The sequence below is a fragment of the Palaemon carinicauda genome, chromosome 23, assembly GCF_036898095.1.
Source record: "Palaemon carinicauda isolate YSFRI2023 chromosome 23, ASM3689809v2, whole genome shotgun sequence".
NCBI classification, from domain to species: Eukaryota; Metazoa; Arthropoda; class Malacostraca; order Decapoda; family Palaemonidae; genus Palaemon; species Palaemon carinicauda.
In genome coordinates this window covers 98,395,502-98,415,166 of record NC_090747.1, presented here as the reverse complement: position 1 = coordinate 98,415,166, position 19,665 = coordinate 98,395,502, and the positions used below count along the sequence as shown (strand labels likewise).

General features: G+C 37.4%; 1 long non-coding RNA gene across 1 annotated transcript in view; it reads right to left on the bottom strand.

Annotated features, from left to right (window-relative positions):
• The window catches only part of LOC137617019 (uncharacterized), a 39,932-nt gene extending 20,499 nt beyond the window's left edge, over positions 1–19,433 (bottom strand). Inside the window, exons 1-3 of the long non-coding RNA XR_011039547.1 lie at positions 19,371–19,433; positions 14,736–14,868; positions 12,969–13,098 (exon numbers count right to left, since the gene is read on the bottom strand). This is a non-coding gene — a long non-coding RNA (uncharacterized lncRNA). The remainder of the gene's footprint in view (positions 1–12,968; positions 13,099–14,735; positions 14,869–19,370) is intronic.
• Positions 19,434–19,665: the final 232 nt, after the last annotated feature.

Genomic DNA, 19,665 nt, shown 5'->3' with positions numbered 1-19,665 from the left:
ATCAGCCTTCAACACAATGTTTGGGTTAAAACACCCTATTCTTTATTTTATAGATAGCCCTTTTCTTAAAGCCTTTCAAGAGCTTTGGAACACTAATTGCAAGATTCTGCAATGTCTTCTGGGAGTGTTTATCGCAGGTACTCCTAATACCTCACGGTAGGTCTGCAACTGGTTAATCACTTGCAGGATGACATTAGGTCACACCCCAGGGTTCCATAACGTTCGTTTCTCAAGTTCCTCAGGAGTCTTGTCCTTCCTGGCGAGGATTCCCGACCTAAATCCTAGGGTAAACAGAGTGGGAACGGGGAGTAGCTTACAGGCGTTTCCCGATGTTCCGAATGGAATAAGTTGAGTGATGGCGAAAACCTTCATAAAATATCCTTTCCAACATGCGATGATGCTGGGATCACCATGTACAGTAGATCGTACTCTGAAATGAGAAGTAACACATATTTCTTATATAAAGTTTAATAAATTAAAAAAACAAGTGGTGGTAGCTAAAACCCAATTCAATTTTTCCGGATTAAGTTCTGAAAAAAAAAAAAATGTATAAAATAAACTTATATTTCCTGAAAAAGATATAAATTCTACAAGCAAAAATAACATATGAAGACGACGACTGATAATAACGACGAAGTCTCTGATGAATTCGATGACAACTAAGAAATATGGTAACATCAACGACGACCTTGTTTGTAGCATGCATTTAGAAATGCATCCACCCAGAAGAGAAACTTGATGCACCTTTAGTCGAACCACATAGTCCAATAAAATGGGAGGAATAAATGTGGTTGAGGAATGAAGTTGGTGTTTGTAAAACACTAGCATTCCACGAAGGCAAACCTCTTCCTTCCCACTAGGTCATATCGAAATATCCCTGCCAGAGATATTTTTCTCCTTTTGTTCCTACTCTAACCCTCCACTAGAGTAGGACACTCATCTTCTGGCAAGCACAGATAGTGGAGTTTGTGTGCTAAAACCACACATCTTCTGGCAAGTCACATTATAGTGGCAATTGTGTGCTTAAATCAGACATCTAACAGTTCACATGATATTTTGGATTTTTCTAGTCATGACTGGGGGATTCCAGGAACCCCTATGAATGCAGTGCATTGAAGTATATCATATCGGAACAAATGGTTATTTATAAAATATCACTTCTATCATTTTGTAGATCATACTCTGAAAGACAAAAAAAATAAATTAACTATACAGTAACACAATAATGAAGAACATTTTCTTCCAAATAAAGTTCTCCAACGAATCATACTAAAAAATACCAGCATTATAGAACAGGCTAATATATAAATCAGCCTTCAACACAATGTTTGGGTTAAAACGCCCTATTCTTTATTTTATAGATAGCCCTTTTCTTAAAGCCTTTCAAGAGCTTTGGAACACTAATTGCAAGATTCTGCAATGTCTTCTGGGAGAGTTTATCGCAGGTACTCCTAATACCTCACGGTAGGTCTGCAACTGGTTGATCACTTGAAGGATGACCTTAGGTCACACCCTTAGAGGGTTCCATAACGTTCGTTTCTCAAGTTCCTCAGGAGTCTTGTCCTTCCTGGCGAGGATTCCCGACCTAAATCCCAGGGTAAACAGAGTGGGAACGGGGAGTAGCTTACAGGCGTTTCCCGATGTTCCGAATGGAATAAGTTGAGTGATGGCGAAAACCTTCATAAAATATTCTTTCCAACATGCGATGATGCTGGGATCACCATGTACAGTAGATCGTACTCTGAAATGAGAAGTAACACATATTTCTTATATAAAGTTTAATAAATTAAAAAAACAAGTGGTGGTAGCTAAAACCCAATTCAATTTTTCCGGATTAAGTTCTGAAAAAAAAAAATGTATAAAATAAACTTATATTTCCTGAAAAAGATATAAATTCTACAAGCAAAAATAACATATGAAGACGACGACTGATAACGACGAAGTCTCTGATGAATTCGATGACAACTAAGAAATATGGTAACATCAACGACGACCTTGTTTGTAGCATGCATTTAGAAATGCATCCACCCACAAGAGAAACTTGATGCACCTTTAGTCGAACCACATGGTCCAATAAAATGGGAGGAATAAATGTGGTTGAGGAATGAAGTTGGTGTTTGTAAAACACTAGCTTTCCACGAAGGCAAACCTCTTCCTTCCCACTAGGTCATATCGAAATATCCCTGCCAGAAATATTTTTCTCCTTTTGTTCCTACTCTAACCCTCCACTAGAGTAGGAGACACATCTTCTGGCATGAACAGATAATGGAGTTCTTGTGCTAAAACCACACATCTTCTGGCAAGTCACATTATAGTGGCAATTGTGTGCTTAAATCAGACATCTTCTAACAGTTCACATATTTTGGATTTTTCTAGTCATGACTGGGGGATTCCAGGAACCCCTATGAATGCAGTGCATTGAAGTATATCATATCGGAACAAATTGTCATTTATAAAATATCACTTCTATCATTTTGTAGATCATACTCTGAAAGACAAAAAAAATAAATTAACTATACAGTAACACAATAATGAAGAACATTTTCTTCCAAATAAAGTTCTCCAACGAATCATACTAAAAAATACCAGCATTATAGAACAGGCTAATATATAAATCAGCCTTCAACACAATGTTTGGGTTGAAACACCCTATTCTTTATTTTATAGATAGCCCTTTTCTTAAAGCCTTTCAAGAGCTTTGGAACACTAATTGCAAGATTCTGCAATGTCTTCTGGGAGAGTTTATCGCAGGTACTCCTAATACCTCACGGTAGGTCTGCAACTGGTTAATCACTTGCAGGATGACATTAGGTCACACCCCAGGGTTCCATAACGTTCGTTTCTCAAGTTCCTCAGGAGTCTTGTCCTTCCTGGCGAGGATTCCCGACCTAAATCCCAGGGTAAACAGAGTGGGAACGGGGAGTAGCTTACAGGCGTTTCCCGATGTTCCGAATGGAATAAGTTGAGTGATGGTGAAAACCTTCATAAAATATCCTTTCCAACATGCGATGATGCTGGGATCACCATGTACAGTAGATCGTACTCTGAAATGAGAAGTCCTAATTAGGAAGATTCAATTTTTCCGGATTAAGTTCTGAAAAAAAAAATGTATAAAATAAACTTATATTTCCTGAAAAAGATATAAATTCTACAAGCAAAAATTACATATGAAGACGACGACTGATAATAACGACGAAGTCTCTGATGAATTCGATGACAACTAAGAAATATGGTAACATCAACGACGACCTTGTTTGTAGCATGCATTTAGAAATGCATCCACCCAGAAGAGAAACTTGATGCACCTTTAGTCGAACCACATGGTCCAATAAAATGGGAGGAATAAATGTGGTTGAGGAATGAAGTTGGTGTTTGTAAAACACTAGCTTTCCACGAAGGCAAACCTCTTCCTTCCCACTAGGTCATATTGAAATATCCCACCCGCAGATATTTTTCTCCTTTTGTTCCTACTCTAACCCTCCACTAGAGTAGGAGACACATCTTCTGGCATGAACAGATAATGGAGTTCTTGTGCTAAAACCACACATCTTCTGGCAAGTCACATTATAGTGGCAATTGTGTGCTTAAATCAGACATCTTCTAACAGTTCAATGATAGTCTGGATTTTCCTAGTCATGACTGGGGGATTCCAGGACCCCCTATGAATGCAGTGCATTGAAGTATATCATATCGGAACAAATGGTTATTTATAAAATAAAGATATCACTTCAATCATTTTGTAGATCATACTCTGAAAGAAAAAAAAATAGTAAATTAACTATAACAATTATGAAGAACATTTTCTTCCGAATAAAGTCCTCCAATGAAATCATACTAGAAATACCAGCATTATAGAACAGGCTAATATATAAATCAGCCTTCAACACAATGTTTGGGTTAAACCTCCCTATTCTGTATTTTATAGAGCCCTTTTTCTCAAGCCTTTCAAGAGCTTTGGAACACTAATTGCAAGATTCTGCAATGTCTTCTGGGAGAGTTTATCGCAGGTACTCCTAATACCTCACGGTAGGTCTGCAACTGGTTAATCACTTGCAGGATGACCTTAGGTCACACCCCAGGGTTCCATAACATTCGTTTCTCAAGTTCCTCAGGAGTCTTGTCCTTCCTGGCGAGGATTCCCGACCTAAATCCCAGGGTAAACAGAGTGGGAACGGGGAGTAGCTTACAGGCGTTTCCCGATGTTCCGAATGGAATAAGTTGAGTGATGGCGAAAACCTTCATAAAATATCCTTTCCAACATGCGATGATGCTGGGATCACCATGTACTGTAGATCGTACTCTGAAATGAGAAGTAACACATATTTCTTATATAAAGTTTAATAAATTAAAAAAACAAGTGGTGGTAGCTAAAACCCAATTAGGAAATTCCATTTTTCCGGATTAAGTTCTGGAAAAAAAAATGTATAAAATAAACTTATATTTCCTGAAAAAGATATAAATTCTACAAGCAAAAATTACATATGAAGACGACGACTGATAATAACGGCGAAGTCTCTGATGAATTCGATGACAACTAAGAAATATGGTAACATCAACGACGACCTTGTTTGTAGCATGCATTTAGAAATGCATCCACCCAGAAGAGAAACTTGATGCACCTTTAGTCGAACCACATGGTCCAATAAAATGGGAGGAATAAAGTTGGTGTTTGTAAAACACTAGCTTTCCACGAAGGCAAACCTCTTCCTTCCCACTAGGTCATATCGAAATATCCCTGCCAGAGATATTTTTCTCCTTTTGTTCCTACTCTAACCCTCCACTAGAGTAGGACACTCATCTTCTGGCAAGCACAGATAGTGGAGTTTGTGTGCTAAAACCACACATCTTCTGGCAAGTCCCATTATAGTGGCAATTGTGTGCTTAAATCAGACATCTAACAGTTCACATGATATTTTGGATTTTTCTAGTCATGACTGGGGGATTCTAGGACCCCCTATGAATGCAGTGCATTGAAGTATATCATATCGGAACAAATTGTCATTTATAAAATATCACTTCTATCATTTTGTAGATCATACTCTGAAAGACAAAAAAAATAAATTAACTATACAGTAACACAATAATGAAGAACATTTTCTTCCAAATAAAGTTCTCCAACGAATCATACTAAAAAATACCAGCATTATAGAACAGGCTAATATATAAATCAGCCTTCAACACAATGTTTGGGTTAAAACACCCTATTCTTTATTTTATAGATAGCCCTTTTCTTAAAGCCTTTCAAGAGCTTTGGAACACTAATTGCAAGATTCTGCAATGTCTTCTGGGAGAGTTTATCGCAGGTACTCCTAATACCTCACGGTAGGTCTGCAACTGGTTAATCACTTGAAGGATGACCTTAGGTCACACCCTTAGAGGGTTCCATTACGTTCGTTTCTCACGTTCCTCAGGAGTCTGTCCTTCCTGGCGAGGATTCCCGACCTAAATCCCAGGGTAAACAGAGTGGGAACGGGGAGTAGCTTACAGGCGTTTCCCGATGTTCCGAATGGAATAAGTTGAGTGATGGCGAAAACCTTCATAAAATATCCTTTCCAACATGCGATGATGCTGGGATCACCATGTACAGTAGATCGTACTCTGAAATGAGAAGTAACACATATTTCTTATATAAAGTTTAATAAATTAAAAAAAACTTATTTCTTATATAAAGTTTAATAAATTAAAAAAACAAGTGGTGGTAGCTAAAACCCAATTCAATTTTTCCGGATTAAGTTCTGAAAAAAAAAAAAAATGTATAAAATAAACTTATATTTCCTGAAAAAGATATAAATTCTACAAGCAAAAATAACATATGAAGACGACGACTGATAATAACGACGAAGTCTCTGATGAATTCTATGACAACTAAGAAATATGGTAACATCAACGACGACCTTGTTTGTAGCATGCATTTAGAAATGCATCCACCCAGAAGAGAAACTTGATGCACCTTTAGTCGAACCACATGGTCCAATAAAATGGGAGGAATAAATGTGGTTGAGGAATGAAGTTGGTGTTTGTAAAACACTAGCATTCCACGAAGGCAAACCTCTTCCTTCCCACTAGGTCATATCGAAATATCCCTGCCAGAGATATTTTTCTCCTTTTGTTCCTACTCTAACCCTCCACTAGAGTAGGACACTCATCTTCTGGCAAGCACAGATAGTGGAGTTTGTGTGCTAAAACCACACATCTTCTGGCAAGTCACATTATAGTGGCAATTGTGTGCTTAAATCAGACATCTTCTAACAGTTCAATGATAGTCTGGATTTTCCTAGTCATGACTGGGGGATTCCAGGACCCCCTATGAATGCAGTGCATTGAAGTATATCATATCGGAACAAATGGTTATTTATAAAATATCACTTCTATCATTTTGTAGATCATACTCTGAAAGACAAAAAAAATAAATTAACTATACAGTAACACAATAATGAAGAACATTTTCTTCCAAATAAAGTTCTCCAACGAATCATACTAAAAAATACCAGCATTATAGAACAGGCTAATATATAAATCAACCTTCAACACAAAGTTTGGGTTAAACCTCCCTATTCTGTATCTTATAGAGCCCTTTTTCTCAAGCCTTTCAAGAGCTTTGGAACACTAATTGCAAGATTCTGCTATGTCTTCTGGGAGAGTTTATCGCAGGTACTCCTAATACCTCACGGTAGATCTGCAACTGGTTAATCACTTGAAGGATGACCTTAGGTCACACCCTTAGAGGGTTCCATTACGTTCGTTTCTCACGTTCCTCAGGAGTCTGTCCTTCCTGGCGAGGATTCCCGACCTAAATCCCAGGGTAAACAGAGTGGGAACGGGGAGTAGCTTACAGGCGTTTCCCGATGTTCCGAATGGAATAAGTTGAGTGATGGCGAAAACCTTCATAAAATATCCTTTCCAACATGCGATGATGCTGGGATCACCATGTACAGTAGATCGTACTCTGAAATGAGAAGTAACACATATTTCTTATATAAAGTTTAATAAATTAAAAAAACAAGTGGTGGTAGCTAAAACCCAATTCAATTTTTCCGGATTAAGTTCTGAAAAAAAAAAAAAATGTATAAAATAAACTTATATTTCCTGAAAAAGATATAAATTCTACAAGCAAAAATAACATATGAAGACGACGACTGATAATAACGACGAAGTCTCTGATGAATTCGATGACAACTAAGAAATATGGTAACATCAACGACGACCTTGTTTGTAGCATGCATTTAGAAATGCATCCACCCAGAAGAGAAACTTGATGCACCTTTAGTCAAACCACATGGTCCAATAAAATGGGAGGAATAAATGTGGTTGAGGAATGAAGTTGGTGTTTGTAAAACACTAGCTTTCCACGAAGGCAAACCTCTTCCTTCCCACTAGGTCATATCGAAATATCCCTGCCAGAGATATTTTTCTCCTTTTGTTCCTACTCTAACCCTCCACTAGAGTAGGACACTCATCTTCTGGCAAGCACAGATAGTGGAGTTTGTGTGCTAAAACCACACATCTTCTGGCAAGTCACATTATAGTGGCAATTGTGTGCTTAAATCAGACATCTAACAGTTCACATGATATTTTGGATTTTTCTAGTCATGACTGGGGGATTCCAGGACCCCCTATGAATGCAGTGCATTGAAGTATATCATATCGGAACAAATTGTCATTTATAAAATATTACTTCTATCATTTTGTAGATCATACTCTGAAAGACAAAAAAAATAAATTAACTATACAGTAACACAATAATGAAGAACATTTTCTTCCAAATAAAGTTCTCCAACGAATCATACTAAAAAATACCAGCATTATAGAACAGGCTAATATATAAATCAGCCTTCAACACAATGTTTGGGTTAAACCTCCCTATTCTGTATTTTATAGAGCCCTTTTTCTCAAGCCTTTCAAGAGCTTTGGAACACTAATTGCAAGATTCTGCAATGTCTTCTGGGAGAGTTTATCGCAGGTACTCCTAATACCTCACGGTAGGTCTGCAACTGGTTAATCACTTGCAGGATGACATTAGGTCACACCCCAGGGTTCCATAACGTTCGTTTCTCAAGTTCCTCAGGAGTCTTGTCCTTCCTGGCGAGGATTCCCGACCTAAATCCCAGGGTAAACAGAGTGGGAACGGGGAGTAGCTTACAGGCGTTTCCCGATGTTCCGAATGGAATAAGTGGAGTGATGGCGAAAACCTTCATAAAATATCCTTTCCAACATGCGATGATGCTGGGATCACCATGTACAGTAGATCGTACTCTGAAATGAGAAGTAACACATATTTCTTATATAAAGTTTAATAAATTAAAAAAACAAGTGGTGGTAGCTAAAACCCAATTCAATTTTTCCGGATTAAGTTCTGAAAAAAAAAAATGTATAAAATAAACTTATATTTCCTGAAAAAGATATAAATTCTACAAGCAAAAATTACATATGAAGACGACGACTGATAACGACGAAGTGTCCGATGAATTCGATGACAACTAAGAAATATGGTAACATCAACGACGACCTTGTTTGTAGCATTAGCATGCATTTAGAAATGCATCCACCCAGAAGAGAAACTTGATGCACCTTTAGTCGAACCACATGGTCCAATAAAATGGGAGGAATAAATGTGGTTGAGGAATGAAGTTGGTGTTTGTAAAACACTAGCTTTCCACGAAGGCAAACCTCTTCCTTCCCACTAGGTCATATCGAAATATCCCTGCCAGAGATATTTTTCTCCTTTTGTTCCTACTCTAACCCTCCACTAGAGTAGGAGACACATCTTCTGGCATGACCAGATAATGGAGTTCTTGTGCTAAAACCACACATCTTCTGGCAAGTCACATTATAGTGGCAATTGTGTGCTTAAATCAGACATCTTCTAACAGATCACATAGTTTACATTTTTCTAGTCATGACTGGGGGATTCCAGGACCTCCTAAGTATGCAGTGCATTAAAGTATATCATATCGGAACAAATTGTCATTTATAAAATATCACTTCTATCATTTTGTAGATCATACTCTGAAAGACAAAAAAAATAAATTAACTATACAGTAACAATAATGAAGAACATTTTCTTCCAAATAAAGTTCTCCAACGAATCATACTAAAAAATACCAGCATTATAGAACAGGCTAATATATAAATCAGCCTTCAACACAATGTTTGGGTTAAAACACCCTATTCTTTATTTTATAGATAGCCCTTTTCTTAAAGCCTTTCAAGAGCTTTGGAACACTAATTGCAAGATTCTGCAATGTCTTCTGGGAGAGTTTATCGCAGGTACTCCTAATACCTCACGGTAGGTCTGCAACTGGTTAATCACTTGAAGGATGACCTTAGGTCACACCCTTAGAGGGTTCCATTACGTTCGTTTCTCACGTTCCTCAGGAGTCTGTCCTTCCTGGCGAGGATTCCCGACCTAAATCCCAGGGTAAACAGAGTGGGAACGGGGAGTAGCTTACAGGCGTTTCCCGATGTTCCGAATGGAATAAGTGGAGTGATGGCGAAAACCTTCACAAAATATCCTTTCCAACATGCGATGATGCTGGGATCACCATGTACAGTAGATCGTACTCTGAAATGAGAAGTAACACATATTTCTTATATAAAGTTTAATAAATTAAAAAAACAAGTGGTGGTAGCTAAAACCCAATTCAATTTTTCCGGATTAAGTTCTGAAAAAAAAAAAAATGTATAAAATAAACTTATATTTCCTGAAAAAGATATAAATTCTACAAGCAAAAATAACATATGAAGACGACGACTGATAATAACGACGAAGTCTCTGATGAATTCGATGACAACTAAGAAATATGGTAACATCAACGACGACCTTGTTTGTAGCATGCATTTAGAAATGCATCCACCAAGAAGAGAAACTTGATGCACCTTTAGTCGAACCACATGGTCCTATAAAATGGGAGGAATAAATGTGGTTGAGGAATGAAGTTGGTGTTTGTAAAACACTAGCATTCCACGAAGGCAAACCTCTTCCTTCCCACTAGGTCATATCGAAATATCCCTGCCAGAGATATTTTTCTCCTTTTGTTCCTACTCTAACCCTCCACTAGAGTAGGACACTCATCTTCTGGCAAGCACAGATAGTGGAGTTTGTGTGCTAAAACCACACATCTTCTGGCAAGTCACATTATAGTGGCAATTGTGTGCTTAAATCAGACATCTAACAGTTCACATGATAGTCTGGATTTTTCTAGTCATGACTGGGGGATTCCAGAACCCCCTATGAATGCAGTGCATTGAAGTATATCATATCGGAACAAATTGTCATTTATAAAATATCACTTCTATCATTTTGTAGATCATACTCTGAAAGACAAAAAAAATAAATTAACTATACAGTAACACAATAATGAAGAACATTTTCTTCCAAATAAAGTTCTCCAACGAATCATACTAAAAAATACCAGCATTATAGAACAGGCTAATATATAAATCAGCCTTCAACACAATGTTTGGGTTAAAACACCCTATTCTTTATTTTATAGATAGCCCTTTTCTTAAAGCCTTTCAAGAGCTTTGGAACACTAATTGCAAGATTCTGCAATGTCTTCTGGGAGAGTTTATCGCAGGTACTCCTAATACCTCACGGTAGGTCTGCAACTGGTTAATCACTTGAAGGATGACCTTAGGTCACACCCTTAGAGGGTTCCATTACGTTCGTTTCTCACGTTCCTCAGGAGTCTTGTCCTTCCTGGCGAGGATTTCCGACCTAAATCCCAGGGTAAACAGAGTGGGAACGGGGAGTAGCTTACAGGCGTTTCCCGATGTTCCGAATGGAATAAGTTGAGTGATGGCGAAAACCTTCATAAAATATCCTTTCCAACATGCGATGATGCTGGGATCACCATGTACAGTAGATCGTACTCTGAAATGAGAAGTAACACATATTTCTTATACAGTGAACCCTCGTTTATCGCGGTAGATAGGTTCCAGTCGCGGCCGCGATAGGTGAAAATCCGCGAAGTAGTGACACCATATTTACCTATTTATTCAACATGTATATTCAGACTTTTAAAACCTTCCCTTGTACGTAGTACTGTTAACAAACTACCCTTTAATGTACAGAGCACTTAATGCATGTACTACAGTACCCTAAACTAAAACAGGCACAAATATTAAAGGTGATTTTATATCATGCATTTCCTAAACATGCTAAAAAGCACGATAAAAAATGGCAACCAATGTTTTGTTTACATTTATCTCTGATCATAATGTAGAAACAAACTGGAGGTAGAGCTTTGCTTATTACCCAGACATATTTCCCATACTTTTCCCTTAGAACTACATCACATCTTCCTACTTTAGATATATAGATATATATATATATATATATATATATATATATATATATTATATATATATATATATATATATATATATATATATATATATATATATATATATATATATATATATATATATATATATATATATATATATATATATATATATATGTGTGTGTGTGTGTATATATATATATATATATATTTATATGTATACAAATATACATACCTACATATATACATAAATACATGCATATATATATATATATATATATATATATATATATATATATATATATATATATATATATATATTACTGTATATATATGGGTTATGGAAAAAATCCGCGAAGTGGTGAATCCGCGATGGTCGAACCGCAAAGTAGCGAGGGTTCACTGTATAAAGTTCAATAAATTAAAAAAATAAGTGGTGGTAGCTAAAACCCAATTCAATTTTTCCGGATTAAGTTCTGAAAAAAAAAAAAAATGTATAAAATAAACTTATATTTCCTGAAAAAGATATAAATTCTACAAGCAAAAATAACATATGAAGACGACGACTGATAATAACGACGAAGTCTCTGATGAATTCGATGACAACCAAGAAATATGGTAACATCAACGACGACCTTGTTTGTAGCATGCATTTAGAAATGCATCCACCCAGAAGAGAAACTTGATGCACCTTTAGTCGAACCACATGGTCCAATAAAATGGGAGGAATAAATGTGGTTGAGGAATGAAGTTGGTGTTTGTAAAACACTAGCTTTCCACGAAGGCAAACCTCTTCCTTCCCACTAGGTCATATTGAAATATCCCACCCGGAGATATTTTTCTCCTTTTGTTCCTACTCTAACCCTCCACTAGAGTAGGAGACTCATCTTCTGGCATGAACAGATAATGGAGTTCTTGTGCTAAAACCACACATCTTCTGGCAAGTCACATTATAGTGGCAATTGTGTGCTTAAATCAGACATCTAACAGTTCACATGATATTTTGGATTTTTCTAGTCATGACTGGGGGATTCCAGGACCCCCTATGAATGCAGTGCATTGAAGTATATCATATCGGAACAAATTGTCATTTATAAAATATCACTTCTATCATTTTGTAGATCATACTTTGAAAGACAAAAAAAAAATAGTAAATTAACTATAACAATTATGAAGAACATTTTCTTCCGAATAAAGTCCTCCAAAGAAAGACTAAAAAATACCAGCATTATAGAACAGGCTAATATATAAATCTGCCTTCAACAAAATATTGATTATTAGGGCAAACCACCAGTTCATGAGTTTTTGGACCCCATTATATAAAGACATTTATGGGCGGCCCCAGTACGATACTGGGGTTTTAAGGGTGGGGAATGTCATAAAAGAGAGATTTACAGCAATAATAATGGTCAGAAATGCAAAATAAAACCAAGATAACCAGTTGTAAAAATATATGGATCAAATAAGTGGCTGAACATAGGCCAACTATGATTATTTAACACATTTGAGATTTGTAAAAGGGTACAGAACCTAACTTAGTAGTTCCCAGTTGGCAACCCCTAGCCGGGGGCAAGACCCCGGACCCCCTTCCAAGGTCACAACTCCCAGCCAGGAGCAAGCCCCCGAACCCCCTTACCAGGTCACAAACTAAAGCAAAATCACAATTCAAAAATAAATCCTTACCTTAAGTTTGGGAGGTCGAAGGCTGTGGGTCTTCCGTTGACAAAGGAAGAACTGTCACTGACCCTGTCGTAAACGTAGATGGGTGGGGGTACAGATTGGCGGCTTGAAGCAGGGAATTAGACCTCTTGTGCTGCTGGAAAAATAAACACACTTTAGTTTGCTAATAATTGAAAAAACCAAACATAACATTAAAATACGTAATATAATAAATTTTACCTGGCAGATAAAGACAAAGAGATAAATATTGAATAAAATGAATCACTGTGGATTACGCTACCCGCTTTAATATAATGTTGCATCAAGGGCATAAGGGTCTCGGCATTTCTTGGTTGGTCCACCAAAGGGACCAAAAACTTTGCTCTCCCGCTCCATGCTACCAGACAAAAGCCTACCTCTGTTATATTTCAACCTCCCACACTTGAATTCATCCACTTCGACGACACTGCCAGGCCAACCAATACCCGGCAAGTTCTGGCAGTAATTTTCCACGACTTCTGAACAATAAGACCTCCAGTTAACCGAAGTTTGTAATGTCCAGCCAAGGTTATAGGTGACATTGCCGTGCAAAAAGCCCTTTCAAGGAAATGATTCACAAACAGTAGTATGTCCCATGCTTGAACGTGAGCCTTTTTTAAGTGCCCTTAAATGAGGTTACGGAAAAACCCCATGCACAACGCTTTCCCCTCTTAGCAACCTTGACTGATCTATTACAAGCCCACTGATTAACTCGAGATCTAAAAACACATGGCTGTTGGCAGGAAGGGCATTGAATCTCTGAAGGGATGACTCCATGGTTTCTTAGGAACTCATATGCCCTATTATTTTCTCTGAAAAAAAAAGAGGGAATGTATCTCCCACTCCCTCAGACAACCACCTTTGCATATGGAAGTCATGATGAAACTGAAGAGAAAAGCAGGTGGGGATAGGTGTTGTAAAAGAACATACGGGAACTCATGAAGAACTACTTGTAAGCTGTTAATTGGTTTAAAAAAACCACCCGACAGATATGTCATTATAAATGCACAGAAGGCTCCGCAATACATGGAAAAAAAAAAAAACGCATGCACAATAAGTCCCCTTCAGTCTCTCGAAGGTAAACAATGGACTTAGAGTAAAAAACATACTTCACATTTAAATCGACCGATACGTAAGTTATTATGACCCAGCCCACATTAAACATATAGAGAAGGACAACAAGCTAGCCAGCACTCATCCATTTCTTATAGAGAATTTCATTTTCGCTAGCAATTAAACTCATATATCAACCTTGCTTTTTTTAGGATTGTGGTAACCTATTAGCTAACGTTGCTGACTGGGGTTTGAGTCCCGCTCAAACTCGTTAGTTCCTTTAGTAGATGCAACCTCACCATCCTTGCGACCTAAGGTTGGGGGATTTGGTGGCGCCTATAGGTCCACCAGTATATATAAGATACTTTAATTTCTAGTCAAACGAGAAATTTACACCAATAATAATAGTCAGAAATGCAAAATAAGAAGAACATAACCAGTTGGAAAAATATATGGATCATGTAAGTGGCTGAACATATGCCAACTATGATTATTTAACACATTTGAGATTTGTAAAAGGGTACAGAACCTAACAAACCCACCTAACCTAACTTGGTAGTTCCCAGGTCGCAACCCCTAGGCAGGGGCAAGCCCTCGGACCCCCTTTCCAGGTCACAACCCCTAGCTGGGGGCAAGCCCCCAACCCCCTTTCCAGGTCACAAACTAAAGCGAAATCACGATTCAAAAATAAATCCTTACCTTAAGATTGGCAGGTCGAAGGCTGTGGGCCTTCCGTTGACAAAGGAAGAACTGTCACTGACCCTGTCGTAAACGTAGATGGTTGGGGGTACAGTTTGGCGGCTTAAAGCAGGGAATTAGACCTCTTGTGCTGCTGGAAAAATAAGCACACTTTAGTTTGCTGATTATTGAAAAAACAAAACTGAACATTAAAATACGTATAATAATTTTTAACTGGCAGATAAAGACATGAGATAAATAATGAATAAAATTTTCTTTTTGAATTCCGCCAGTGTCTCTCAAATGTAAACAATGGACTTAAGAGTAAAAAACATACTTCACATTTAAATCGACCGATATTCAAGTTATTATGACCCAGCCCACATTAAACATATAGAGAAGGACAAGAAGCTAGCCAGCACTCATCCATTTCTTATAGAGAATTTCATTTTCGGTAGCAATTAACCCTTTTACCCCCAAAGGACGTACTGGTACGTTTCACAAAAGCCATCCCTCTACCCCCATGGACGTACCGGTACGTCCTTGCAAAAAAAATGCTATAAAAATTTGTTTTTCATATTTTTTGATAATTTTTTGAGAAAATTCAGGCATTTTCCAAGAGAATGAGACCAACCTAACCTCTCTATGACCAAAATTAAGGCTGTTAGAGCAATTTTAAAAAAAAATATACTGCAAAATGTGCTGGGAAAAAAATAACCCCCTGGGGGTTAAGGGTTGGAAATTTCCAAATACCCCGGGGGTAAAAGGGTTAAACTCGTATATCAACCTTGCTTTTTTTTTTAGGATTGTGGTAGCCTATTTACTAACGTTGCTGACTGGGGTTCGAGTACCACTCAAACTCGTTAGTTCCTTTAGTAGCTGCAACCTCACCATCCTTGCAAACTAAGGTTGGGGGATTTGGGAGTGCCTATAGGTCCACCTACTTAGGCATCAGCATCCATTACCTGGCCTTCCCTGGTCCTATGTACTGATCATATGTATTTATAGTCAGTCTCTAGGGCAATGCCACCATCCCCTGCCTCTGCCATTCATGAGTAACTCAAAAACTGGCTCGCTTCACTCGCTATTTACCATATCCTTGCTCCTCTGAACTGACAAGAGATAAGCATCATGCTCTGCGTGTAAGCCGAGCAGCCAAGTATTTTAGCAGACAAACCTCCGATTACTCAACCACCTCTACACTACCCGATTACAGTTCATAATTCTATCTTTTCAACATTTCATGACACTCCTATAATTAATTCCACTTGTTTACAGAAAATGATGGACATAACTGTGTATTGTATCTTAAAACTAAACTTTTGGGAAGAAATATGTCGTCAAACTACACCCAAACCAGCTATTGAAGATATGGTAAAGGTTAGGTTAGGTTAGGTCTGATACCCGAGACTATCGATCTTAGGTATTATTGTAGTGTACTACCGGGCAATGTAACCTAGGAAAAAAACTACTTTTTCTTATAGAAAAAATTACGCTCTTCGAAAATGACACTCGTTCCAGTCACAAATGAAGTTTCAGAAATATATATATTATATCCTACGATAATGGGGGACCACCAGTGGGAACTCGGGGCTTTAGGTGAGGGAAAACATACTGGAGAAACGATATATAATCGTAAAACAAGCCTTTTCTTCTCTATACATTACCTTCTTGGATGTATAATAAGCGGAGGAAAATACAAAACAGTATTACTGGATAAACTTTGGAGGCGCCGTTGTAAAAAATACAGTAACCAGTGCTGCCAACGTCTGATGTAGATCAAATGTTATCGTAACATGCTAACATTAGCAGCGTTTTTCATTTAATTTTTCTCATTCTACTTGCCCGTTATAGACGCTTTTGTTCGTGCGTTTGTACATAGCAGGTTTCGTCCTTCTGCGCAAAAACCCCGCCTCCCTGCGCAGAGAAATGTAAGTATTCGTCTCTCTACCAGCTTTGTTCAAGTCTATTACTTGATTAGTTATGTAATACCCTCGTATACATATTACGTTTAACCACAGTAATACTCGTTTTATTACCCGATACCTTATAAAATCACCTCATTTTATATACCCATCAAATATCGTACATTCCATTTTATCTTCGTATATTACTTTTATACATTTTATTACCTTGTCACTCCCAGATTTCACATAAATACTTGCTCTGGACAAGTTTCCCATTGTTTATTCATATTTACTCTCTAGACTCCGTTGCTTTTCCGTTAACCAATCACGAACCCACACGTATGTAAAGTTTGCACAGAGAGGTTAATATTTCCCTACCCACACCTTCCAACTAACCCTTTTCAGTGGAAACCTTTGTCCGAGTCACGTCTTTGTTATTACAAGTGTCGTCTTTTGCGTATTTTACGATCTAAGTATTAGAAAATTGTAACTTTTTCGTCTTCAGTAATCCATACTTGAAAGTATTTTGGTGTATTTCAATGTTGATGATTTTCTTAAATCACGTAATGTAATATACCAACTTTTACAGTGTTCCAAGTGCTGTACTAATCTATGGCAAAACAGTTAACCCTTTTACCCCCAAAGGACGTACTGGTACGTTTCACAAAAGCCATCCCTTTACCCCCATGGACGTACCGGTACGTCCTTGCAAAAAAAAAATGCTATAAAAATTAGTTTTTTATATTTTTTGATAATTTTGAGAAAATTCAGGCATTTTCCAAGAGAATGACACCAACCTTACCTCTCTATGACAAAAATTAAGGCTGTTTGAGCTATTTAAAAAAAATATACTGCAAAATGTGCTGGGAAAAAAATAACCCCCTGGGGGTTAAGGGTTGGAAATTTCCAAATACCCCGGGGGTAAAAGGGTTGGAAATTTCCAAATACCCCGGGGGTAAAAGGGTTAAGACACCGCAGACTCAGTCACAACACCCCCGTGACCTCTAAGTTACGTCGTCACGGTCATAAAAATAAGTAATTAATTTCTTTAACTTTAATGTGTTAGTTTTATTATATTTTGTTAGAGTACAAAGCTCAGCATTACCGATTGCCAATGCATACAAGGGTGATGTTTTATTTTCCTGTGATCGTAAGTGAGGAACAAGAACCATTAAATTTAACGTTGGTAATGTTATCGTGACATTAGTAATGTCAGCGTGCGCAGCTCAACATTACCGCTTGCCAGTACATACGAGCTTGATGTTATATTTTCATACGAGCGAAGCAAGCTAATGGCGAAACAAGATCCATTATATATTATGTTATCGTAACAGTACTAACGTTACCGTAACGTGAGCTGAGTGATATAACAGAGGGTATTATATTGGGTTTGTGACCTGGGAACTTCTAGGTTAGGTTAGGTGGGTTTGTTAGGTTCTGTACCATTTATGTACTTTTTTATATATTGAGTAAAAGATATATGGAAAAATTCTTTAAAATACACACGATAATAATACTGTATCATTGCTAACGTTAGTAGTTCCACCGTGACGTTGGCAACGTTGTGTATCACTGTAACGTTGGTAACGTTGCTAATGTTACCGTTCGCAGTACATACGTGAGCGAAGTGACACCAAATTTGAACAAGTCTTAATATTAAAGTATTTTAAAATATATATATAATAAAAGCCATTATATTTAATCATTTTAACAGAAAATATGTTTTCCTGTAGAAAATAACGTGATTTAACCGGTTTTCACCTTCATTTCATCCGTAATAACAGCAACCAGTCCGGTGTGACGGTCTGAACGATCCCCGGTCTCAGAATTCTCCTTGACATTGTATAATGGTTTTTTTCCGTTATTAACTCGCTTCGCTCACATGAAAATAAAACATCAAGCTCGTATGCACGGGCAAGCGGTAATGCTGAGCTGCGCACGCTAACATTACAGGAAAATAAAATGTCAACCTGGTATGCACTGGCAAACGGTAATGTTCGCGCATGTGCAGATTATCAAGGAGAATTGAGACCGGGGGATCGTTCAGACCGTCACACCAAACACTTTAACGTTAGTCGGACTGGTTGTTCTGTTGGTTTGCGGTTGAAATGAAGATCAAATTCGGTCAAATCACATTATTTACTACAGGAAAACATTTTCTGTTCGAAATCAGACCCTGTAATACAGTACAATTTTACCCGATCTTTTTTTGGCTGGTGAATCTCTTTGCAATAACAATAACGATCATTCATTTAAATAAAACCACAAAAAAGAATTGCCTTAGCAAAGAAAACAGTATCAACCCATTTTCTACTCATTAGCACAACTATATTCATACCAATTTCCTTACAACGATTACATATCTATCTACTTAAATTCCTTACATCGCTTACTTATCTATCTACTTAAATTCCTAAGTATTAAAAGGGTATGAATGCCACTTATAGGCCACGTGACCCCATGCTACACATGGGTACCAAGACACTTCCAACTTATACAAATAAACGGAACTGAAATTTACCGAGGCCTATACACATCTTAGGCATAATTTCCAAATCCAAAAAAATGCCGGTCAAATAGTACGGTCAACAGTACTGGGGTAAATAACTGGTATAACCGGTTGACTCTTGGCTCGCCTGCCGGCTTATTGACACCTGGCTGGTAGCCATATTGACTTCGTTAAGTTCTTGGAATTAATTTATGTTAATTTTCAACAAAATTACCACAATTACGTGGCAAATATAATTACCTGTAATTAGCCGACCCTATCTCGGTTACACTGAAGGGAAAAGCTATAAAATGGCAGCTGAGGCCCTTAGCCTGAGGAGGAGGTGGGCGGTGGTCAGTCAGACAGTCACAACACAACACAAGTGACAGCGTGAGGAAGAAGTTCCAATATTTCTCCAAAGGGGGAATTCAAACTTAAATCTTCTCATTATCTAATATTTGTTGCGGTAAATACTGACTTTATAGCTATATATATATATATATATATATATATATATATATATATATATATATATATATATATATATATATATATA